Source organism: Protopterus annectens, chromosome 9.part0, assembly GCF_019279795.1.
Source record: "Protopterus annectens isolate FY-2018-M chromosome 9.part0, PAN1.0, whole genome shotgun sequence".
In the NCBI taxonomy this organism is placed as follows: Eukaryota; Metazoa; Chordata; order Ceratodontiformes; family Protopteridae; genus Protopterus; species Protopterus annectens.
In genome coordinates, this window is record NC_056743.1 from 1,173,481,319 (window position 1) to 1,173,505,150 (window position 23,832).

The following is a 23,832-nucleotide window of genomic DNA, read 5'->3' on the forward strand; positions in this document are numbered from 1 at the left end:
TAGCCGCATCCAGGCGTGCCTACGTAAGGCTACACCTGTCCCTGCGGCTCTGCTCGCTCCATCAGCCGCGTAAGAAAGAAGGCGCATGGAGGAGTTGGTTATGGAATTAAGGGTAGCCAGCTGCGTGTTCATCTTGTCTTGGAAACCCGCAGCTGTAGGATCCTTTAACATTTCACTCGCTTCTTTGATCAAGTCCCTTTGAAGACGAGTGAAATGGCACAGGTAATTCAGCGACGCATGGTAAATGTCGCTGAGGAAAACATCCGCTTCCGCACCTATCCATGGACCTAGATTCCTTGTTAGGTGGATGGACAGGTACTGAAGGATCAGCTAGTTCCTTCTTTGTGGCAGCAGCTACCACCATAGCATCCACAGAAACTCCTTTTGTTAAAAATTGTTTGTCTGCTGGAGCTGTTATGAACTTAGAGGGTCTCCTGGGAGTGGGGTCCACTGAATCGGGAGCCGCCCATGCCTTCTTAGCAACCACCTGCATGAGGGGGGCGGGGGGGGGGGGACACCCAGGAGGTGGAAGGACGAGAGCCAAACGCCTCAAGATACACAGATTCGTCCTCCGAAGGGTTGAGGGCTGGCCAATTTCCCTCTGTTTGAGGATCTCCAGAATGTCAGCAAATCAGACATCTTCAGAAGGGGAACAGGGGGAACCCTCAGAATCATCCAAATCTGTGTCTGACGTGATGGACTCAGGTGAGTCAATGTGTTTCCTCTTACACTTCCTCTTCCGAGGGGCTCTTCTGCCAAATCAGGAGAGGCCTCGGTAGAGGATGAAATCCCCTCAGGGTGCTCCTGAGGAGCTGTCTCTCTGCGGTCCGGGATGAGGGAGTGAGTCGACTTAGCCTGAGGCACCATAGAGGGAGGGGCGGACGGAGCCGACTGTGGAGTAGAGCCAGGCTCTAACACACTCCGCATGACCTCGAATGCACCCCTGTCAGGCAGAGCCAGAGGTCCCCGCCCGAAGCTAAGAACCCCTTCGGCACCGACAGTGATGGCTCTGAGGCCGATGTCGGAGCCGAACTCACCAGCGCCGAAGCCCCGAGAGGGAGAGGGGGGTCGGACAAGGGTCCGATGCCACTCACCCCCTCGGAGCCGACGAGGGAAGTCCGGCGCCGAGATTCTTCCAAGGAAGAAAACGGAGCCGACGACGGAGCCGAAGACAATTGTATCGGCTCCGACGCAATCACAGTCTCGGTTCCGACACGACCCGGCTCCGAGCTCAAGAGAGTCGAAGGAGGAATATGTTGATGGACCGGGGCAGGCATCGACTGATGAGTCGGGCTCTGAAGCATCTGGGCTAGTGCCTCGGACTTAAGTAGTCGACTCACTACCCTCTGAAGGTCATGATCCGACAGCCTCGATGACCTAGAGGAGTGAGACCTTTGGCCCGGGTGAGACAGCAGGGGAGATCCTGGAGCCGAATGAACGGAGCCAAGAGATGGTGACCTGGACCTCTTCCTAGTTGTCGGCTCAAGGTCTGGTCGGAGCCGACACGGAACTTATTACCTCGGCTCCCGAGCCGAGGGGCCACAGAAACTGTGGACTGAGACTTATCGGCTCCAGCCGGAGCCGATGAAGGCAAAGGTTGAGAAACCTTAGGTCTCGGCTCAGTTGCGGAGCCGAAGACCTAGATGCCTTAGAGGGCTTCCCTGTTGAAACAGACAGGGAATCCTCTGGCTTGAGTAAGCCTCTAAGAATTAATTTATTCTTTCTTTCCTGCAGGACCCTGGGGCTGAAGCCATGGCACACAGCACAGGAGTCCTGCAGGTGCAAAGGCCCCAGACAATAGACACAAGAAGTGTGAGCGTCTGTCAGAGACATTTTCTGACAGCACGCATCACACTTCTTGAATCCGGAGACCTTTGCTTCTTTAGACATTTTGTCTGAACAGGTGTACACAAACACACACACAAACACACTAGTTATACCCTGTCAGATAATACAATAAAAGTAGTAATAGTACTTTAAACTATAATAAAACACACACACTCCACTAGGGAAGGAAAGGCCTATAGGCCCGAGGGAAGAACCAAAGGTTCTTGGGGAAAGAAACGGAAATTTTTTGGGTAGGGAATAAAAGTTTTCTAACCTACTCTAAACTAAGTAAAAATATTAAATTAAAGGGGTTTATAAGACTAATTTCAACTAGAAAATAGTACTCACCAGGAACCGGTAGAAACAACCAACCTCGAAGCTGTAGCGGCAAACGAGATCTGAGGTAACTCTCGCCTAGCATTGTGGGATATAAGGGGAGCCTCGAGCCGGTGGAACCAACTCTCGAGCTTTTAGAGTGGCCGAGTCGGAGCCGAGGTCGGCTCCGAACCCATCCAGCAAGAATGAAGGCGAGATAGACAACTTAACATACATTTTTATGTATTTTAGGGATACCAAAAATGTTCGGCACCCTGGGATGGGTAACACTTATAAAATTCAATAACTCTATGTCAGTTTGGCCTTGGTCAAACAAATCCTTTAAGACCAAATCTATTTTATGATTGGAAATATTAACCCGATTTCGTGACACTTCCTCATAAAGTGCAACATCCCAAAGCATCATATTCATTTGATTGTTATAATCAGCTTTAGTCATAATGGCTACCCCACCCCCCTTATCAGATCTCATCACTCTAAGAGAATTATTAGACACCAAATGTTTCAGTAACATACTTTCTTGAACATCGAGATTGCCCACACCACCATTATCAGGATTATTAACTAGTAATGTTCTGAAATCAAATTCACAGAGTTTCAAACAAATGCAGAATGGCAGGTAGTGGTGGATTCCAAGAACTAACTCTATGCAACATACCATCACTAACCCTGTCGTTCTCAAACATTAATTTAAAGTTGAGTTTTCTAACAAAGGCTTTTAAGTCTTAAGTCAATCAGTCCAACAAAGTTAGATCTTGCCATCGGGACAAAATTAAATCCTTTACCAAGTATGTTCGGTAAGTCAGAATCAAATGCTTGTAGAGAATAATTGTGCACTATAAAGTCACCTTGCGTATTACTCTGAGCGGAATATCCGCTCATATCAGAATCACAAATATTGGTGAATAAAGTACAAGAAAAGGACATACCATCATTAGAGTCAGTGTCACCACCATTGCCTGGTGAGTTACTTAAATTAAGAGCTAATTCCACATGTGTGTTTGCCTTCCTCCGTTCCAGGCTGAATTCCCTTGCTGGAAAGACCCCCTCTGATAGTTCCACTGCGGCCTGTATTGTGGTTGTCTCGCTTAGTTTTGAATCCTTTCTGATCTCCGTGGAGGTTCCCGCCCTAAAGGGCCTCCATTGGTCGGTTGCTCTTCAGCTCTCCCTCTAGGAACCTCATTGTTGCCTCTTACTGTATCACGCATATTCTCCTCCACCTGTTCCCTACTCTCACTACAGATCACAATGTCATCTGTAAACATCATAGTCCACGGGGACTCCTGTCTGATCTCGTCTGTCAACCTGTCCATTACCACTGCAAATAAGAAAGGGCTCAGAGCTGATCCTTGACTTAACCCCATCTCCACCTTAAACGCATCCATCACTCCCACCGCATACCTCACCACTCTCACACTATCCTCGTACATATCCTGTACCACTCGTATACTTCTCTGACACTACCTACCTTCCTCATACAATACCACAACTCCTCTCTAGGCACCCTGTCATATGCTTTCTCTAGGTCTAAAAAATACAATGCAACTCCTTCTGACCTTCTCTGTACTTCATCAACACACTCAGAACAAACATCGTATCTGTAATGCTCTTTCCTGGCATGAAACCATACTGCTGATCACGAATCATCACGTCCCTTCTTTACCTAGCTTCCACTATTTCCCATAACTTCATGCTGTGACTGATCAATTTAATCCCTCTGTAGTTACTACAGCTCTGCATATCACCCTTATTCTTAAAAAAATTGGTACCAAAACACTTTTTCTCCATTCTTCAGGCATCCTCTCACTTTCCAAGATTTCATTAAACAATCTGGTTAAAAACTCCACTACCATTTCACCTAAACACCTCCATGCTTCCACAGGTATGTCATCTGGACCAACAGCCTTTCCATTCTTCATCCTCTTCATAACTACCCTTACTTCCTCCTTGCTAATCCATTGTACTTCATGATTCACTATCCCCACATCATCCAACCTTCTCTCCCTCTCATTCTCTTCATTCATCAACCCCTCAAAGTACTCTTTCAGTCTCCTCAATACACTCTCCTCGCTTGTGAGTATGTTTCCCTCATTATCCTTTATCACCCTTACCTGCTGCACATCTTTCCTAGCTCGGTCCCTCTGTCTAGCCAATAGGTAGAGGTCCTTTTCTCCCTCCTTAGTGTCCAACCTTTCATACAACGCTTCATATGCCTTATCCTTAGCCTTCGCCACCTCTCTTTGCCATGCACCTCATCTCCTTATACTCCTGTCTTTCTGACAATCCCACTTCTTTGCTAACCTCTTTCTCTGTATATTCTTCTGTACTTCCTCATTCTACCACCATGTCTCCTTGTCGTCCTTCCTCTGTCCAGATGTCATACCAAGCACCTTTCTAGCAGTCTCCCTTACTAGCTCTGCTGTAGTTACCAAGCTATTTGGTAACTCTTCACTGCCACCCAGTGCCAGTCTTAACTCATCCCTGAACTCCACCTCACAATTACCCTTTTTCAATTTCCACCATTTGATCCTTGGTGCTGCCCTCACACTCCTCCTCCTCTTCTCGATCACTGTCATCCTACAAACCACCATTCCATGCTGCCTAACTACACTTTCCCCGGTCACCACTTTACAGTCTCCAATCTCCTTCAAATTGGCCCTCCTACATAAGATATAATCCACCTGTGTGCATCTTCCTCCACTCTTGTATGTCACCCTATGCTCCTCCCCTCTTGTTAAAATACGTATTCACTACAGCCATGACCATCCTTTTCGCAAAATCCACTACCATATGACCTTCTGCATTCCTTTAACACCATACCTACCCATCACTTCCTCATCCCCTCTGTTCCCTTCACCAACATGCCCATTGAAATCTGCTCCAGTCACCACTCTCATCCTTGGGTACAGTCATCACCACTTCATCCAACTCACTCCAAAATGTTTCTTTCTCATCCATTGCACACCCAACTTGTGGAGCATATGCACCAACAACATTCGTTATTACACCATCAATTTCCAGCTTCATAAACATCACTCTTTTCACCTCCAAAACACTCTAAGCATACTGTTACTTCAGGATAACTCCTATACCATTTCTCCTCCCATCCACAACATGATAAAACAATTTGAACCAAACTCCGATACACCTAGCCTTACTCCCCCTCCATCTGGTCTCTTGCACACACAACATACCAACCTTCCTTCATATCAGCTAGCTCTCTCCCTATACCAGGCATACTGCCAACATTCAAAGTTCCGACCCTCACTGCCACATTCCTAGCCTTTCTCCTCTCTTCCTGCCTTCCGCCATGCCTTCCGCCTCTTCTCCTCCGGCCAACAGCAGCCCAATTTCCACCAGCACCCTGTTGGCTAACAGTACTGGTGGTGGACGTTGTTAACCCGGGCCTTGACCGATCCGGTATGAAAATATTTACTATTAATATTGAATATATATTATTTAATATTAACATATTAATATTTATTATTAAATATATTTAAACCTTTTAATGTTGGCTGGTTTTGTATAGATATATTTAAGCTATTATAGTACTTGCATATGTATCTGGTGATATTGTATGGGTCACTCCTAAATAGCCTTAAAAAAGTGCTGGTCACACTTACCATTTGGAAAGCAGTAACATTACACAGTAAGACTGGGCACCCTTTGGTAAGGGCCTTTATAATAGCTGATAAGAGTGGTTGGTGGCAGCTGGTACTACCTTATAGTCTGGGCAGAAGGGGCATAGCTAGTGAACCTATACCAGCCTTCCCCATGAGTGTCTGTGTGTTTGTATAGAAATTAAATTTCAAAGTGTGTGTGTGTGTGTGTGTGTGTGTGTGTGTGTGTGTGTGTGTGTGTGTGTGTGTGTGTATTAGCTACTTGGGCAGAAACACGAAGAACTGGTTCGACAGAGAAGGTGCTGGAGATTTTTGCTTGACTACTCGGCTGAGATTTAAAGCCTACAGCTGTGCCAGAGGGGATTCTTATTGGGGATCTGTAGAAAGGGGGGAAACCCAGCCCCAGACTGACTGTGATCTCTGTGTGCTCTTAAGGGAAATTGTACTTTTACTGTGTGTACTTGTCAACCTCCCAATGTGCACGTCCCTCACTAGTGTTAGTGGTGAGACTTGAGGCTCCTTAATTACTGGGCCAGGGCAGGGGAGTCACATATTAATTGTCTGTCAGTGGTGGGACAGCCACATCAAATATTGTTTGGCAGTAGTGGGATGGCCACTCCACATATTAATTGTCTTGTAGTGGTGTGGATATTGAATTCCTGTGGCTTGTGTACAGTGATCACTGAAGGTGTTTTTGCACTCAAAAATCAGCCACACAATGAACATTCAGAATTCACATCACAATTGTTTTATTTCTTTTGTTAGCTTAGTCAGGGAGAGCAGGCAAGCCGGTCAGCAGAGGAGTACGGCAAGCTGACAAGGAGCTAGTTGGCAGAGATGTGCCAGGCTAAAGGACTGGTGCATGGAAACCCAACTAAAGCACATGACTGCAGCTCTGGTTACAGCTGCATCGAGAATGGCAACCAGAAGTATGATCAGACTGGTCGTGGAGATGTACAACTCTCAGGACATGGACAGCTCGACCTTTCCATAGAGGACTTAAAAATCCATCTAGAGCTGGAGAGACTTGAGTTGGAGGCCAAGCGTTTGGAAATGAAAGCAACAAAGAGAGTGAGACATTTAAAAGCTGAGGCAAAGGACAGGCAGAGGTAACATCAAAGGAGATGCTGACTCTTCGCCACAGTCATGGAGGCAATGGGGTAGGGAGGAACTAAACCCCAAGAAGCAACAAAGGTCAGTAAATTCCTTCCACAATTTAGAGGGGGATAATTTTGATAGTTTCATTCATATGTTTGAGAGGGTATGTAAACAGTATAATGTTGACCAAGGGCTCTGGGTACGGTTCCCGATTCCCTTACTCCATGGTAAAGCTGTAACTGTTCTGTCCAAACTGTCCGATAATGTCTTTTTAACTTATAATGCTGTATAGAATTATTTGCTAGAACTTAAGTTAACACCAGAAGCATATAGGAAAAAGTTTTGTGAGTATAGACACAAGGCATATAAGAATGTGTGAAGGATCTAGATTAAGTGACCGAATGGTCAAATAGTCGAACATGCAACAGTTGACCCGTAATAAATCGAGCCGCCACAATGTCAAACGTAAAATAAAAAAAGAAAAACCCACCCAAACAAACCATTTAAATGGTCTACGTGGGGGGGGGGGCAAGACCCCCTGCACCCGCACCCCCCCCGCTACTTAAATATACCAACTCTGAGATCGCACTACAGTGCAGACAATAGAAAACTTTTAGTTATGTACTTACCATAACTTCGGATGTATGGGATCCATCTCGCCTACATTCATAACAGATGGGGTTCGGAGCCGATCCATCGGCTCCGACTCGGCAACTAATACACTAGCACGAAGTCTCTCATTGGCTGGGCTACTCCCTATCCCAGGATGCACTACACCTGCTTCCCCAGATCTTGTTTGTTCGCTTTCATACATCCATGCAAACACAGAAAAACTAGTAGTCACTATAGCCAACTAAAGTTCTTCAAGAAAGATCGCCAAGAAAAAAGGGACTACAGCTCCTCTAAATCCGAATGGAAGGGGGAAGGAGGGGGTACTTATGAATGTGAGATGGATCCCATACATCCGGGTTATGGTAAGTACATAACTAAAAGATGTAATGGGATCCTATCTCGCCTACATTCATAACAGATGGGACAGCGTCCCTAGCACCTACATCCCGGGTGGCTCATTGGAAAACACTCCTGAGAACTGTGGAACCAAAGGAAGCTCTGCCTCGAGAAACCACATCCAATTTGTAATGAGAAATGAAAGTGTGCGGAGAAGTCCAGGTTGCCGCAGCACAAATATCATCAATTGATAACTTGGAGTGAAAAGCTACCGAAGTAGCCATTGCCCTGGTAGAATGAGCCTTGACTGGAAAGGGAAGGTCTTTGTTAGCCTGTGAATAAATAAAAATGATACAATCTTTAATCCATTTAGATATGGAGGTTTTTGTTACTAGTTGACCCAATTTGTTCACTGCAAAGGAAACAAACAATTGATTTGATTTCGCTTGAGCGGTTCTATTCAAATAAAACGCAGTTGTCTATGTACGTCAATTGATGCAAAGTATATTCTGCGTTATTAGAGAATTCTGGAAAAAAGACAGGGAGTTCTATAGTTTGTTGAATACAGAAAGAGGAGGCCACTTTTGGTATAAATGCAGGGTTTAATTTCAATGAAACTCTATGCTTGTGAAAAATCAAATAGGGAGGATCAGAACAAAGAGCTTGAAGTTCTGAAACTCGCCTGGCAGACGTTATGGCTACTAAAAAGGCCGTTTTCCAAGACAGAAATTTTAAATCACAGGTAGCAGCTGGTTCGAAAGGACGGGCAGTTAGGGCAGCAAGAACCATATTCAAATCCCAAGGGGGGACAGGATGAGATAAAGGAGGCCTAAGGAGCCAAGCCCCTTTAAGGAAAGCCTTACAAAGTTTGAGACACATCAATGAAGGTTCAAATGAAGCATGAAAATTAGAGATCGCCGCTAGCTGAACCTTAATGGTAGAAACTGAAGAGCCCGACTGAAAAAGGGAGGCCAGAAAATTCAGAACCTCCGATACTGGTGCAGTGAGAGGATCTATACCCCGTTCTTGAGCCCAGAAAGCAAACCTTTTCCATTTACTGGAATAAAGTTTGATGGTGGAAGGTTTATGAGAAGAAGACAGTATGTGGACCACGTCCGGTGAAAGAGCATTGTCTCGGACTAAGGATGGAAGTGGAGCAACCATGCTGCCAACTTCAGGGACCTGAGAGACGGATGAAGCCGTCCTGACTGATGAGTCAACAGGTCTGGCACCGGATCCAGAAACCATGGACGTTCTATCGCATGCCTCTGTAGGAAAGGAAACCAAACTTGACGAGGCCAGTGCGGGGCAATCAAAATCATCTCGCTCTCCATGTAAATGGCCTTCTGTATCACCCTTGGTAGGAGGGGGGACGGAGGGAAGGCGTAGAGAAGACCGGGGGGCCAAATGTGAGTCAGAGCGTCCCTGGGAATCTGTCCCTGAGAAGGGAACAGTGTGAAGAACTCTCTGCATTTCGCATTGTGAGGGCTGGCAAACAGGTCGCAGCAAGGAAGACCCCATCTGTCGAAGATTTTCGCAGCTATACCCTGGTTGAGGGACCACTCGTGGGGTAAAAGAATGGTCCTGCTTAATCTGTCCGCAATCACATTGGACTTCCCCTTTATGTGCGTTGCCATTAGAAAGCGGTTGGTAGCTACCGCCCAGTGCCAAAGTCTCATGGCTTCTCTGCATAGTGGGTAAGACCTGGTTCCACCTTGCTTGTTTATGTACCACACCACCGACATGTTGCCGGATAGGATAGTAATCGGGCCCTGTGGGAGAGCGTGATGGAGAGCTTGGAGTACCAATAGTACCGCTCTCATCTCCAGGACATTGATATGCAAATGCGTTTCCTGGATCTGCCATGTGCCTTGGACCGACCTGTCCAGGTAATGACCCCCCCACCCTACCTGGGAGGCGTCCGTAGTCACAGTGGCAACGGGACGTTGAGGTATAAAGGGTCGCCCCTGGTCGAGATTTGATTGGGGAAGCCACCAATGCAGATCTCGACGGCAACTTTCCGTGATTATGATTAAGTGGTTCAAGGGAAGTTCCTGATAAGACCATTGAACCGACAGTAGCCATTGTAAAATTCGCATGTGAAGTCTGGCCAAGGGAACTAAAAGTATGGTTGACGCCATCGAGCCCAACAGTTGTAGGATCCGATGGGCCGGGGCTCTTAGTAGGAAAAGACAGGATTTGACTTGATCTTGTAGGACCTGAATTCTTGCTGCCGGTAAAAAGGCGCGCATTCTTTTTGTGTCTAAGTCTGTGCCTATGAAAGTAATACGCTGAGATGGCTGTAGTACAGATTTTTGCAAATTGAACGTGATCCCTAAGCAACGGCCCAAGGTGAACGTGGCTCTGAGTGCTTGTAGTAGTAGATGCTCGGAGGTGGCAGTAAGGAGCCAGTCGTCTAGATAAGGAAACACCTGGAATCCCAGACTTCTCAGGTGAGCAGTTACCACTGCCAGACACTTGGTGAACACCCTGGGGGCTGTGGTGAGACCAAAGGGCAGTGCTCGGAATTGGAAATGACTGACTCCGAGGCGGAAGCGTAAATGTCTCCTGGACTCTTGAGCTATGGGAATGTGATAGTAAGCGTCCTGGAGATCTATGGAGCACATCCATGCATCTTTTCCAGCAAAGGAAGAATAGATTGAAGAGTGACCATTCGAATTTGGACTTCTTTACGAAACGATTCAATGAACTGAGGTCCAAAATGGGCCTGAAGTCCCCTGTCTTTTTTGGTACCAAAAATAATCTTGAGTAAGTTCCTGATCCAATCTGGTCGATGGGGACAGGCTGGATGGCTCTTTTTTCTAGCAGCTTTGAAACCTCTAATGCTGCCTGATCCCGCTGACTGGGTGGTACGTCCGGGATTTCCCTTAAAGAAAGGGGGGTTTGTTGAAGGGGATGATATAACCTCCGGTAATAATGCGAAGCACCCACTGATCGCTTGTTATGGATTCCCAAGCTTGTGGGTGCGCCGCAAAACGACCCCCGACTGGCTCCGGAGTTGCACAGTCGGGCCACAACTCAGGGACGCTGGTTGTATGAAGAACCACGAAAGGAATCGCGGTCTCCAGAGTTACGGGGGCCTCTGCCACCTCTGGGGCGGCGTCTTCCAAAATCCCCCCCCCCCTGCCTCTGGAGGGGGAATCACTGGGTGGAGTAGGGAAAGACTTCTGAGATTTTCTAAACCACATTTTCCCTCCTCTCCGAGCCTTGGGGTAAGGCCTAGAAGGAGCGGAAAATCGGGCCCCAACGGCAGTCAAAGTCTTGCCATCCTGCTCGCACCGAGTTAGTGTGTCCTTCACCTTGGGTCCAAACAAAGATGACCCATCAAAGGCCGGCGAAGGAAGACTTGAAGGCCTCCTGACGAACACAAGCGTAACCAGGCTTGTCTCCTGAGGGCAACGCCTGTTCCTCTCTACTCGCCTTCGGCAGCATATGAAATGAGCCTCATGGACGAGTTAACAATAGAAAAGAGGGTAGTCATCTTTGCGCCAACAGTCGGGCCAGCGCCTCAGGTAGGTTACCAACAAGAGAGTCATTTAGCTCTTTGAGAAGATCCCTTTGGAGCCTCGTAAAATGACATAAGTAGTTCAGCGACCGTAAGGCAAAGGCCGCTGAAGACAGGGTACGCTTCCTGTACCTATCCATGCTCCTAGAATCCTTATTAGGAGGATGAACAGACGTCGAAGCCTCTGCCACGTCCTGCTGTGTGGCAGAAGCCACCACCAAAGCATCTACAGGCACACCCTTTGTGAGAAACTCCTTCTGGGGGGGGGCTGACAAAAATTTATTGGGCCTCGCAGGCACTGGTTCCACAGAATCAGGGTGTTCCCACGCCCTTCGAGAAACCAAATCAAGGAGTTCATCGAAGGGCGGAGACACCCAGGAGGCGGAAGGCTGGGCCCCAAAGGCCTTGAGGAAGACTGACTCCTCAGCTGAAGGGGTTTTGGCTTGCCAGTCACCTCTCTGTCTCAGCATCTCCAAGATGTCTGAGAAGGAGATATCATCCGAAGATGATTTGGGAGACCCTTCTGCGTCATCGAGGTCAGTATCCGATGTAACAGACTCATCTTGGGAGTCTACGTGCTTCCTCTTACACAATTTCTTCCTTGGGGGTTCGTCTGAAGCAGATTCGGACGGACCACCCGGAAGAAGGGAACCGCCGATGGGGGTATCCTCAGGCCCTGGGGCCCCGCTGCCGGGGAGCTGCAACACAACAGAGGCACCAGTCTCCAAATCTAGGGACGGTGAGGTAGAATCTTGCTGAACCGGCAAAGACATGGCTAGCACGCTCCTCATAGCCTCAAAGGCCGGACCTCCAGAATCCAAGGAGGTCACTGGTCTAGAGGCCACGATGGCACCAGGAATTCCAGCAGCCGATGCTCCAAGAGGAAGACTAGGTACCGAAGCACCCAAACCCAAAGTGTTCCCTTCGGCACCGGCTGAAGAGGTCGCAGTGCCAAACCCTGAACCGGAGGACAGGGTAGGAAGCACAGTCGAAACAGAGAGGCCTGTAAGGGGTCTCTGCTCCGACCGTATGGCTCCACTTTGCTCCACCACCACCGGCTCCAACGGCTCCGAAGAGGTTGGAGGAGGAATCAAATGTGTTGGAGGAGGGATCGGCTCCGAAGCAAACTGTGCTGGAGCCGAGACCAATTTAGTAAACACTGGAGATTGGAATAGCCTCTGTAAAACCCTATCCAGGTCCGAATCTGAAAGTCTCGATGATTTAGAGGAGGTAGACAATCGAGAAGACTTTCCTCTCGGCTCCGAGAGAGAAGGGGACCGGCTCCGAAACGGCTCCAATGCTATCGGCGCCGACTCCACCACAGCATGGACCACCATCGGCATCGAAGGAGCCTTCTTCGGAGCCGAGGGGGAAGAGTCTGAGCTGCACACTTCCACCGGCTCCGAAGCCATTGGAACCGATGGAGGTGATTCACCTCTCGATACTCCAACTTGCGGCTCCGAAGGCAATGGAGCCGAGGTAGGAGGTATCGAGGCAGGCCCTTCGCCCCTCGGCCCCGAAGTCAGTGGAGCCGAGGAAGAAGAGGTCAATTTTGTCTTTTTAGAAGAAGTCGGCTCCGACGGACTTGTCGGAGCTGACGATCTTTTCTTTTTGGAAGCAACAGGTGGATTTAAGGCTTCCTCAAAAGAAGGTTTGATAACCCCTTTCAATATTAACTTGTTCTTGCGTTCTTGAAGAACTCTAGAGGAGAACGCATGACAGACGCTACAAGTCTCTTGCAGATGTTTCGGCCCCAAACAATACACACAGACTGAATGACTGTCTGTAATGGACATTTTATAATTGCACCGAGTGCATTTTTTAAAACCTGACTTTTGTTCCTTAGACATGATACAGGCCACCACAAGTAAAAATCTATGGAAATCTTACTCTACCACAACAAATATAGCACTATACACAAATTGCGCCAACTGAAAAGCGCGAGACACACTGGCGCGAGTACTGGTGAAAGTTTACCTCACAACAATAAGAAACAAGTTAAACGGCCCAAAGCCCTCTAATTTAAACGGGCTTTGCCTGAAAAACAACTAACCAAAAGTTAATTAATCCTAATAGTACTCAAAGGTAGGGCAAAGGCCCTCTAACTTAAACTGGCCTTGCCCGACTGAATAAAATAAATTTTTTGGAAACACTCAAGCACTCAAAAAAAATAAGAAATAGTAAGAAATAGCTGTTAAAACAGCTGTTTGGTTAATATAGACAAAAAATCCCCTAGGTCAAGGACCAATAAGGTAAAAAGAACCACTTAGCTCCAGCCAAGTCGAGACCACGTCCAGCTTGTTAAGCGGCAAACGAGATCTGGGGAAGCAGGTGCAGTGCATCCTGGGATAGGGAGTAGCCCAGCCAATGAGAGACTTCGTGCTAGTGTATTAGTTGCCGAGTCGGAGCCGATGGATCGGCCCCGAACCCCATCTGTTATGAATGTAGGCGAGATAGGATCCCATTACATCTTCCATTTCCACACTGTACGGAAATCCCCAATGAACCATTCGACATTGTGGTGGTTCGATTACTACGTGTTCAGCTATTTGACCATTCAATCATGTAATACAGACCCTGTGCGAATATGTTGCTGAACTAAGCACTTATTTTCATAGGTGGGTGAGTGGATGTCAGATCACCATTTCTGAAGGGCTGGCAGACCTTTTGGTGAGGGAACAAGTCCATAGTACTTTGCCTGAGGACATGAAGATCTGGCTACTTGACAGACAATGCCTTACTGTAGATGAGTTGGGGAAGAAAGGAGACCTAAACCTAACAAGCAGGGCATCACTGCACAGGAAAGGGATACCTAGTGCTGCTCATGTGTCCAAGGGAACCCATGGTGGGCAGTCCAGACTGCCCCAACAGAATCTGCCAGTAGCAGAGGAAGCCACTAGTCCAGGTACACGTCTATGGCCTAGGGTTAAATGTTTTAAATGCAACCAGTGAAGCCATGTAGCATGCAGATGTCCACAGAGGCAAGGCGGGGAACAAAAAGTGGGACAGCCAGTAAGTGGGAATGACAAAATGGCAACAGTAAGTTGTCTTGAGGCAAGAAGGGTACCAAACTATCATACAGATGTCCTGATAGCAAATGACTTTGGAAAGGCAGTACCATGTGTTCATGCAGTTACAAGCAGTCAGGCTTGGAAACAAGCATGTGGGTCTGGCAGCCTGGGGGAGACCCAGACAGACCACACACTTGCAGCCAGGACTGGTGAGGTGGTTACTTCAGAGAAGAAGCTATCTTGTAGAAGTGAGACTGAAGGTGATCTACAGCTGTTTGTGGGTACTGATGTTCACTTGGACAGAGTGACTGCAAGGGCATAGGTGAGTAGTTTTACCCCATGCCTAGGACAGATGAAACCCTAGAGCAGCTGGGTGGGGCTAAGTATCTTACCACCATTGATCTTACCAAGGCTTACTGGCAGGTGCCCTTGACTCCAGTGCTAGAAAGAGGTCAGCCTTTGTGACTCCTTTTGGCTTGTATGAGTTCACAAAGATGTCCTTTGTGATGAAAAATGCCCCAGTGACTTTCCAGAAGCTGATCGATCATATCCTAGCAGGACCAGGAGATTTTGCCCTTGCTTATCTAGATAATATAGCCAACTACAGCCATTCCTGGCAACAGCACCTTCAGCATGTCAAGGAGGTACTGGTCAGACTACAGAGGGCAGAGGTGACCATTAAGCCCAGCAAATGTCAGGTGGGTATGTCAGAGGTCTCTGACCAGGGACATAAACTGGGGAGTGGCAAGATCAGGCCAGAACCAGCAAAAGTGGAAGCCATTCAGGCATAGCCAAAATCTGTTACTAGAAAGCAGATCAGGGCATTTTTAGGGACAGCAGGGTGCTACAGAAAGTTTGTCCCCGTTATATTACTATAGATGCTCCCCTCACAGACCTGACAAGGGAAAAAAGACAGAAGGCAGTGTGGATCCCAGTATGTGAGCAGGCATTCCAGAAGCATAAAGAAGCTTTGGGAAGACCCCCCTGTGTTAACTAGTCCAGATTACAGCAAATAATTTGTTGTGCAGGTGGATGCTTCAAACCATGGGGTGGAGGCTGTACTTAGCCAAATTTCTTCAGAGGGAAAAGAGCACCCTGTGTTATATCAGAGTCGTAGGCTCCAACCCTGGGAGGAATGCTATGCAGCTGTAGAAAAGGAATGTCTAGCCATAGTATGGGCACTGCAGAAACCTCAGCCTTATCTGCACAGAAGGAAATTCACTGTAGTTACAGATCACAATCCCCTAACAAGGCTACATCGAGCCAGCCAGCAAAATGCCAAGTTACTAAGGTAGAGCCTAGGATTGCAAGCATATGATATGAAAGTGCAGCATCGCAGTGGGGACAGCAATGCCAACGCAGATGGGCTCTCAAGAAAGAGAATGGGGTAAGGCATTCCCACACAGACTCAACCTTCTCAAGCAACATTTCTCAAGGATCACTTGGAAAACTAGCATGAGTTCTCGGGGGGGGGGGTGAGATTGTGAAAGCTACCAGCCCAGCCAGTTAGAATTTTATAAATAACCCTATTAATATGATCCACAGGCTTGCCTTACAAATGTAGGAGAACTATATGTCATTATTAAACTACATGTTATGTGAGGAGCTTCAAAAATGTAACCACAGTGCACTCTGCTGGAGAACAGCAAAAGTGTATATGGACTATATGTCTGTGCAAATGATTGTTTCCATAGCAGAAGTTGGGACATGAAGAGTTAACTTGCAAACTCTGAGAAAATAAGTAAAGAGAGTTTTACAAGTGTGTTTATCAGAACTAGAAGACATAATGTCTGCAGCTGGAAATTCTTTTTATTGTATGAAACGGAGATAATTACAGGTTTCAAGGGTAAAAGTGTTTGTTTTATAAATCCCATTTCCAGGCAAGCTTCTAAGAGAGAAGAATTTTTGACACAGAACTGTTAAATTCTGTTGGTTCCTGGGAAATGAGGCAGAGGTGACAAGAATGATGTAATCTGAGATGACCCAGCAGTAATGTGCATTATCAATTTAAGAACCATCCGAGAGAGAGTTAGAGCATTTTGTATTTTGTTTTGGACCTGTAAACATCTCTTCAGCACTGCTCATCTACATCTGCCTGGCTCTGTTAAGACATTAGGGCACAGTATCTCTTCGAGATAGATAGGAATATAGCAAGAGTGGTCTCAATGTTTTCTGTATTTATGCAAAACTGTCCTGCAATGTTGTTTTAAAATATTTTCTGTGATTCTGAACTCTACTGTCACTGTGCTGAGTTAATGAGTATTGTGCTTTTTTATTATTAAATATATTTAAACCATTTAATTGTGGCTGATTTTATATAGAAGATATTTAAGCTCTTAAGAGTACTTGCATATATATTTGGTGATACTGTACAGGCCACTCCTAAATATCTTTAAAAAAGTTCTGGTCACACTTACCATTTGGATAACAGTAACATTACACTGTAAGACTGGGCACCCTTTGGTAAGGGCCTTTACAGTAGCTGATAAGAGTGGTTAGTGGCAGCTGGTACTACCTTATAGTCTGGGCAGAAGGGGTCATAGCTAGTGAACCTGTGCCAGTCTTCCCCAGGAGTGTCTATGTGTTTGTATGTAAATCAAATCTCAAAAGTGTGTATGTGTCAGCTATTTGGGCAGAGGCACGAAGCACTGGCTGGACAGAGAGGGTGCTGGAGATTTTGGCTTGATCACACGGCAGAGATCTGAATCCTACAGCTGTGCCAGTGGGGTGTCTTATTGGGAATTTGGAGAAAGAGGGAAAAACCAGCCCCAAACTGACTGTGATCTCTGCGTGCTCTTAAGGGAAACTGTACATTACTGTGTGTGTACTTGTCATCCTCCCAATGTGCACGTCTCTCACTGGTGTTAGTGGTGAGGATTGAGGCTCCTTGATTACTGGGCCAGTGCAGGTGCGTCAACAAGGGCAAAAGCACATTAATTAAATTTTAAATTGTGCTCAGCTGAATCATGCATGGTATGAAAAATAAACCTTGCAGTGGACATTTGTCATGAAGCCTTTCCTTCTGTGGGCTGTAGACTACTTGGGGTTCTCGGTGGTGGTTAATGGTTTTCTTGAAATCCTCAGGCCGTTTTTTTTTTTTTAGTTAGAATTTAAAATCTCATCATCTGGGAGGGTCTGAGAATGCAGCCATGTACACCTCCTCTGAACAGTACCAGTGGCCATAGCCCTGAAAGTAGTATCAGCATAGTCATATACACACTGCAAACACTGAGTAGTGAGCTGTGCAATACAAGACACTAACTTATTTAAAGCAGATTTTTCCTCCCAAGAAGAAACTGTAAATAAAACACTCCTTATTGCCTTCACGATTTGTCAGAACAAACTTTTAACACACAAGCCTGATATTTCAAAAGTCTGAAAATCACAGTTGCAGAAGTATACACAGATTCCCACGCCTATCAATTTTTCCTATCTTTATCACAAACAGTAGGACTGAAATAGACTAGCAGTGGGATCAACTACAGCTATAGCTGCTGGGTCAGGTTTAGGAATAGTATACAAAAATGTAAAAGACTGAGGAACTTTATACATTTTATCTGCCTTTTTAGGAAAAGCTGGCTGACTGCCAGGAGAATTACAGGCAGTAATATGCATATCCCCTAAAGCAGACAGCAGGAATGGGTGCAGAATCTAGAAAATCCTTCTGTAACAACCCACAGTAATTCTCCGACTAAGAAACTTCAGTGCTCTCCCACTGGAAACACTGGCACATTCTTAGCAATAGTTTCAGAGAAAGAGAAAACACCACTGGGAGAATCAGAAGCTCAGCTGTCCTCTGTGTCTGAATCAGAAATCAGAGGAAAAGCCCCAACTCTGTCCTTTCATCTTCCTGTCCAGATTCAGAATCTAGAGTCTCTTCAGAAAAAGAGGTATCCTTCTTTCTTTTACCACTTTATAAGAAGCTGAAATAGCCTGAATTAAACCCCAAGCCAGACCCAATAAGCTGCTCCTATCCAAATAAAGTTGAAGAGTAGATGCATGCTTTTTTTTATTTGTTTTGGGTGGGATAAATGAGGACAGCTGAGTTACTAAAGGCAGCAGCAGCTCCCAGAGACAGGGGCAGCATTCTGACAGAACATGAAACTTTCCCTGTTCCATACCTAGTTCCAACAGTGACTCTCTCATGCTGTCATCCGAGGGGGACCCCAACAGCTGTAAAAGATGTTGTTAACCCTCAGTCTATAGTGGCTGCAGGTGCTACAACAGAGGAATCTGGGGTAAAAGATGAAGAGTCTGAAGTATAACAAATGACCACAACCCAGTCACCCACATATGGATGAGGTAAAATTGTTGGCCTGCTCTGCAGTGTCAGAAAAAAAGTGTGTACGCCATTTAAAAGTAAGCTAAAGTCTTGGCAGTCCTTCATAAAGCACACCACTCCTAGTTTTAAAATAACTTTCCTGAAAAGGAAAGTAATAAAACAAACAAAATAAAGAAAATCAAAGCCCCCCCCCTCCCAGAAGGAAACTGACCTGCCCAGCCAAGAAAAGCATATGCCAACAGTTGATCCTCAAAAGCATCAGAGGAGCACACTCTCTGGCAGCAGTAAAGCTCTGAAGGGGGTTGTGGCCAGATTTTTGTCTTTTGATCAGCTCAGGTCACTCTGCCTGACAGTATGGGCACGTGGAAGGTGCCCCGATGCTTTAGAAGCTGGATGGCTATTATATCCTTTGCAGGATATAACCCATACAGTTAAGACTACTGCATCACTGATCAATATGATGATCATCATGCTAATCATCATCTGGGCTTTCTGATCTTTAGGTAAGTTTACAAATCTTTTCTAGGCATGTCTCCCAATTGCAATCAGCTTCATATCGGGCTGATTGGCTTGGCATTTAATGTAAAAAAAAACGGCATTTCATTAATCTTAAGCCTAGAAACTTACTCGAAAATGTATTTATCTGAAGTTTTAGCAAACTTCTCCAGTATATCCTTTTCTTACATGTGGCATACCATTAAGTACATACATACATAAATAACATGCAGGGTTGGCTGCTAGAAAACAGTGAACAACTAGACTGGACCTGTATGTACTTGGCTTGTAAATTAATGTTATGGCTGCTGTTTTATACACTGCAGCTTAGGCATCTGGAAGACCACTAGCTTTATTAAACTTTCAAAGGTACTAAAATAGGAGAAAAACTGCTTTCTGATTTTCATAATGTTCAAGAAAAAAGAAAATAATTCAGCAACAAGCATGTTACATAAATATCAAAACGTACAGTAACTGTAGTATTTCAGATGGAAAGCCATGGGAACAATAAATTGAATCCTCATAGTCAAAGCTCATTTATAAAGGGATTATATTTCAGCTATATAAAACTGCTCTTCAATCTCCACTGAGAAAATATTTGTCTTTTTCATTTTCTTCTCTTTTCACAGGCCTTTGTAAGCATTAGAAAGAATATTTGATGTCTTGGTGTAAAAGTAGTAGGACACAGGTACTGAGAGGAAACAGGGACCTGCAATGGTTATCTCAGGTGGTGATGTGAAAATATTTGTTTTGGCCAAAAGTTTATAAATCAAAAAGTTGCAAATAAAGTAGAAGTACAGCTATGAATCTGAATACTTCTGTCAGACTCTACAGCTATTTCTGTTGTGGGTTCTTCCAAGATCATACCTTTGAACTGTCCAGATTTCTGCAGAATGTCCAGCATTCTTGCCTCATATTTTTTTCTCCCCATCACAAAATTTGTGATTTTCTGGAAAATCACAGAGGATTAAAATCAGTAAATAACAGTCATTTCAAATTCAGAATTCATATCCTTTAAAAAAATGAATGCTAATACAAAACATGTTGTTCTACCAACTATCTAAGTTTGTAAGTACAATATCTAAAATCTGTCCCTATTTTTGGGTCTTAATATCCCCATTATTTCTGGCCTTCTCCAGACTTTTAGAACTAAGAGGTTGAGAGGCAAGTCCATGACCATATACTAGGATTTTAACAATCTTTCTTATATCCGGTACAGAGAGGTCTCGGAGGTAGATGCAGGCAGCAACTTTATGTTTAATGCCCTAGTATGCCAGTAGTCATTCTTTCAATACAGCAGAAGCCGGCTTTGGTTCCTGTTTTTGGGAGATGCCATTAAGGAGTTTACTCCCCTTTGATGACTGGATTTATATGGATACAGAAGTGCTGTCATCTCTCTTCTGTTTTTATTCTCCTTAGTTGTATTCTAACTTCCCATTTTTTCTCATTCAGCATTCTTAATGTAAAAGCTTTGCTTTGATTTTTACCCCTAAAGATCAGAGGCATTTTAATGTTACATAGGAAATGATAGATTTGAACATTTTGATCTGGTACCCTGTTAAAACCCAAGAAAAGTTTCACAATCTTCAATATTACGCTCCAAATGATCATAGGAGGTTACTAGGCTAATGGCCCTGGTGACCTTACAAGCCTAGCCAAGAGTTTATCCCCGCAAAAAAGAAACCTCAATCAGCACCTGTCACCCCTGTCAATGAGGGACAAAGGTGGAACCCCTGGGACAAATTTGTGGTGTTCCATCCACTCGTCAAGGTTGCGCTTGAAGAGGGTCAGCAAGATACTCTGACATGTACAAGAAGTCTATTCCAGAGACTGGGCAGCCTCTGGGAGACAAACCTGTCCCTTCAGCAGGTTTTGTTGATGTTGCATATTAGATGTAGGCCTATCGAGCAGGTAATGAGTGAGGAGTTAAGACTTACAGACATGGAGCATCTATATTAAGCAGGGTCTGATACTGCCTTGTAGGCAAGATACAGACCACCTCTGAGCAATCTGTATGATACAGAGTAAAGTGACAGTGATTTGAGCCTGTCCGCATAAGACAGGTGTTGGAAGTCATGGATTCTCTTTGGGAGGTATTTCTCAGGCCTTTCCAGTTGGTGTAGGTGTTTGGACAGGTACATACCAAACGGGACGTTCTACTCAATTATAGGTCTAATGAGGGAGGAGTACAGAGGAGTAATTGCATCCAGAAAAAAACGAGGTTATTCCTTTACTTACGAGATGAGCCAAATAAAAGGCTTTTCTGACCACTGCTGCCAAATGATGTTCAAATGAGAGAGATTGTTGTCCACTTGAGTACCCAGGTCTCTCACCACGGGTTGTGTGCTTAGGGGGTTGTCATCGATGTGTTAATCAGTAGGGACCATGTTTTTGTCGAATGGTATGATAATACATTTTTTTGCGTTAAGGCCATGACTTTGGCACCAGTTATTTGTAGCTGTGAGACCCTCTTGCAGTATGTTGTCATTTAGTGAGTCAATGACTGTACCCAACTTACAGTCATCAGCAAACTTGGTCAGCCACAGGCCCTTAGTCTTTGCCTGGACCTCTGAGAAGTAGATGCCAAACAGTAGGGGTCCCAGGCCAGATCCCTGGGGAACACCACTATCGACAGTTCTGCTGTCAGAGGTAATGGCGCCTACTTTGGCCTTGTGGGTCCTATCTGTGAGCCAGCTGGCCACCCATCTGACAAGAGAGGGATCAACACCAAGTTGTGTTAGCTCTTCAATGATGCCAGAGTAGGGAATTGTGTCAAAGGCCTTGGCCAGGTCAAGGTAAGCTGTATGTACGGGCTTTCCCTCATCCTAGGGCCTTAGTGACAATCTCAAAGAAGTCAACTAGGTTCAGTAGGCAAGATCTGCCCCTGATGAATCCAAATTGGGTGGGGTCGAGTGTTTGAAGACTGCCTATGTCCTGGTTTACGAGATCCATAATAATACTCTCCATGGCTTTACAGATCAGAATGGTCAAACTAATGAGGTGATAGTTTCCCGGGTCAGTAGTTCACTATCTTTGTGCAAGGGGATGACAATGGCAATTCTCCACTCTGATGGAATGAAGCCTGTAATTAGGTTGTGGTTGAATAGGGTGCTCAGTGGTGAAGCTAGTTCTTGCTGGAAATGGTACAGAATACAGCCTGGGATATTATCAGATCCCACAGAAGCTGTGTTCTTTGCCTTGGATAGGGCGTTTAACATAATCTATGGAGATGTGAGGTGTGGGACAAGTATCGTGGATGTCGACTGGGCGTTTGGGGGGGGGGGGTGAAGTTTGCACTGAACCTATCAGCTAATAGGTTGGCTAAGTAAGCAGCATCAGTGTAAGTGTTACCAGTAAGTACCAATTCGGAACAAACTTGGGCTTTGTCATGGATGTTCCTAACGTAACTGAAGAAGGACTTGTGGTTTCTCTCCGTGAGAACAAGTGCTGGGTGCCATTTGCTTACCTCAAGTACATGTTCACACATTTTGGTGACACTATGTTTTTATAAAATTAAATCTGCACCGCTTTTGAAAGGAATGAAAAAGTATGACTTGTGTCAAAATATCTAAATACCAATGATAGTTACTGCAAAAGCTGGTACTCAGATTATACTTCTCGGGTATAAAGTGAAGGAAGCATAAAGCAAACAAAAGATATGCGAATGACTATTATGCAATCTGTGTCAGTACCTTTAAAAGGTGGAAAACCTAGACCCTACATTGGTGACCGCAAAAGAATACGTCTGTTAATGCAAAAAAAAAAAAAAAAAAAAATATAGAAAATGCATACATTAGATGCTTACACCCAAAGATCATGAGGATCTTATCTGAATATCATGTTTTGAAAAACGTAAGTAAATGAACAATTATATGTAACGTGTGTTTATTTCAAGCGTGTGCACACATGCACATGCATGCAAATTACTGGCAGTCTGTCAATTGCACAGCTTAGTGACAGCTGTTTTCATTGTTGCAAACTATTGAATGCACTTGTTATCCAGCACAGGATGGACTAAATTGCCCAACAGCAACAGTGGCTTCCTTTAAGGAGTTTCTTTTTGTCAACAGTTTACTTTTGTTTAGGTTTTCTCTTCATGTTCGCTGTAGTCAACATGCCATCAGCAGCAATGAAACTGTTAGCACTGTAATGGAACACTGACTATTAATGATATACCACATGTGTACATGCGGGTCCTAGTTAAATGATCTAAGTTCAGAACTTTGAATTTCATATGGCCAAAACTATATGATCGAAGTTCTAAAACTCAGAACATTTAAACAGAGATCTCAGTACAGTGCGGAACAGGAATATTCCCTTTTCCACACTGTAGAGCGATCGCACAGTTGGTATATTTTAATTGCGAGGGGTGTGGGGGATGCAGGGGGGCTTTCTCCTCTTTTTTTTTTTTTTTTTTTTTTTTAAATGTTGGAGATTACAAAACTTCAATTATATGGTCCCGACTATATGAGTTCGAAGTTTTGTAATTTCGATCATTCAACGTAGACCAGTACATGCACATTTTATTAGCACAAGTATACACTACGTGCGTGTAAATATAAGTATATATAGATTTATATATATACAAATAAGTAAATGTCAACTTCTATAAAAGTGTTAACTTCTCCTGTTCGTCTATCGCCCAATGTCGCTAATTGATGGACTGACAGAAGGGAATGAAAGGGATGA

The 23,832-nt window shown here is 45.1% G+C and overlaps 1 protein-coding gene across 1 annotated transcript in view; it reads right to left on the bottom strand.

Annotated features, from left to right (window-relative positions):
* The window catches only part of PATL1 (PAT1 homolog 1, processing body mRNA decay factor), a 1,960,792-nt gene that overhangs the window by 1,874,659 nt on the left and 62,301 nt on the right, over window positions 1–23,832 (bottom strand). The window lies entirely within an intron of this gene.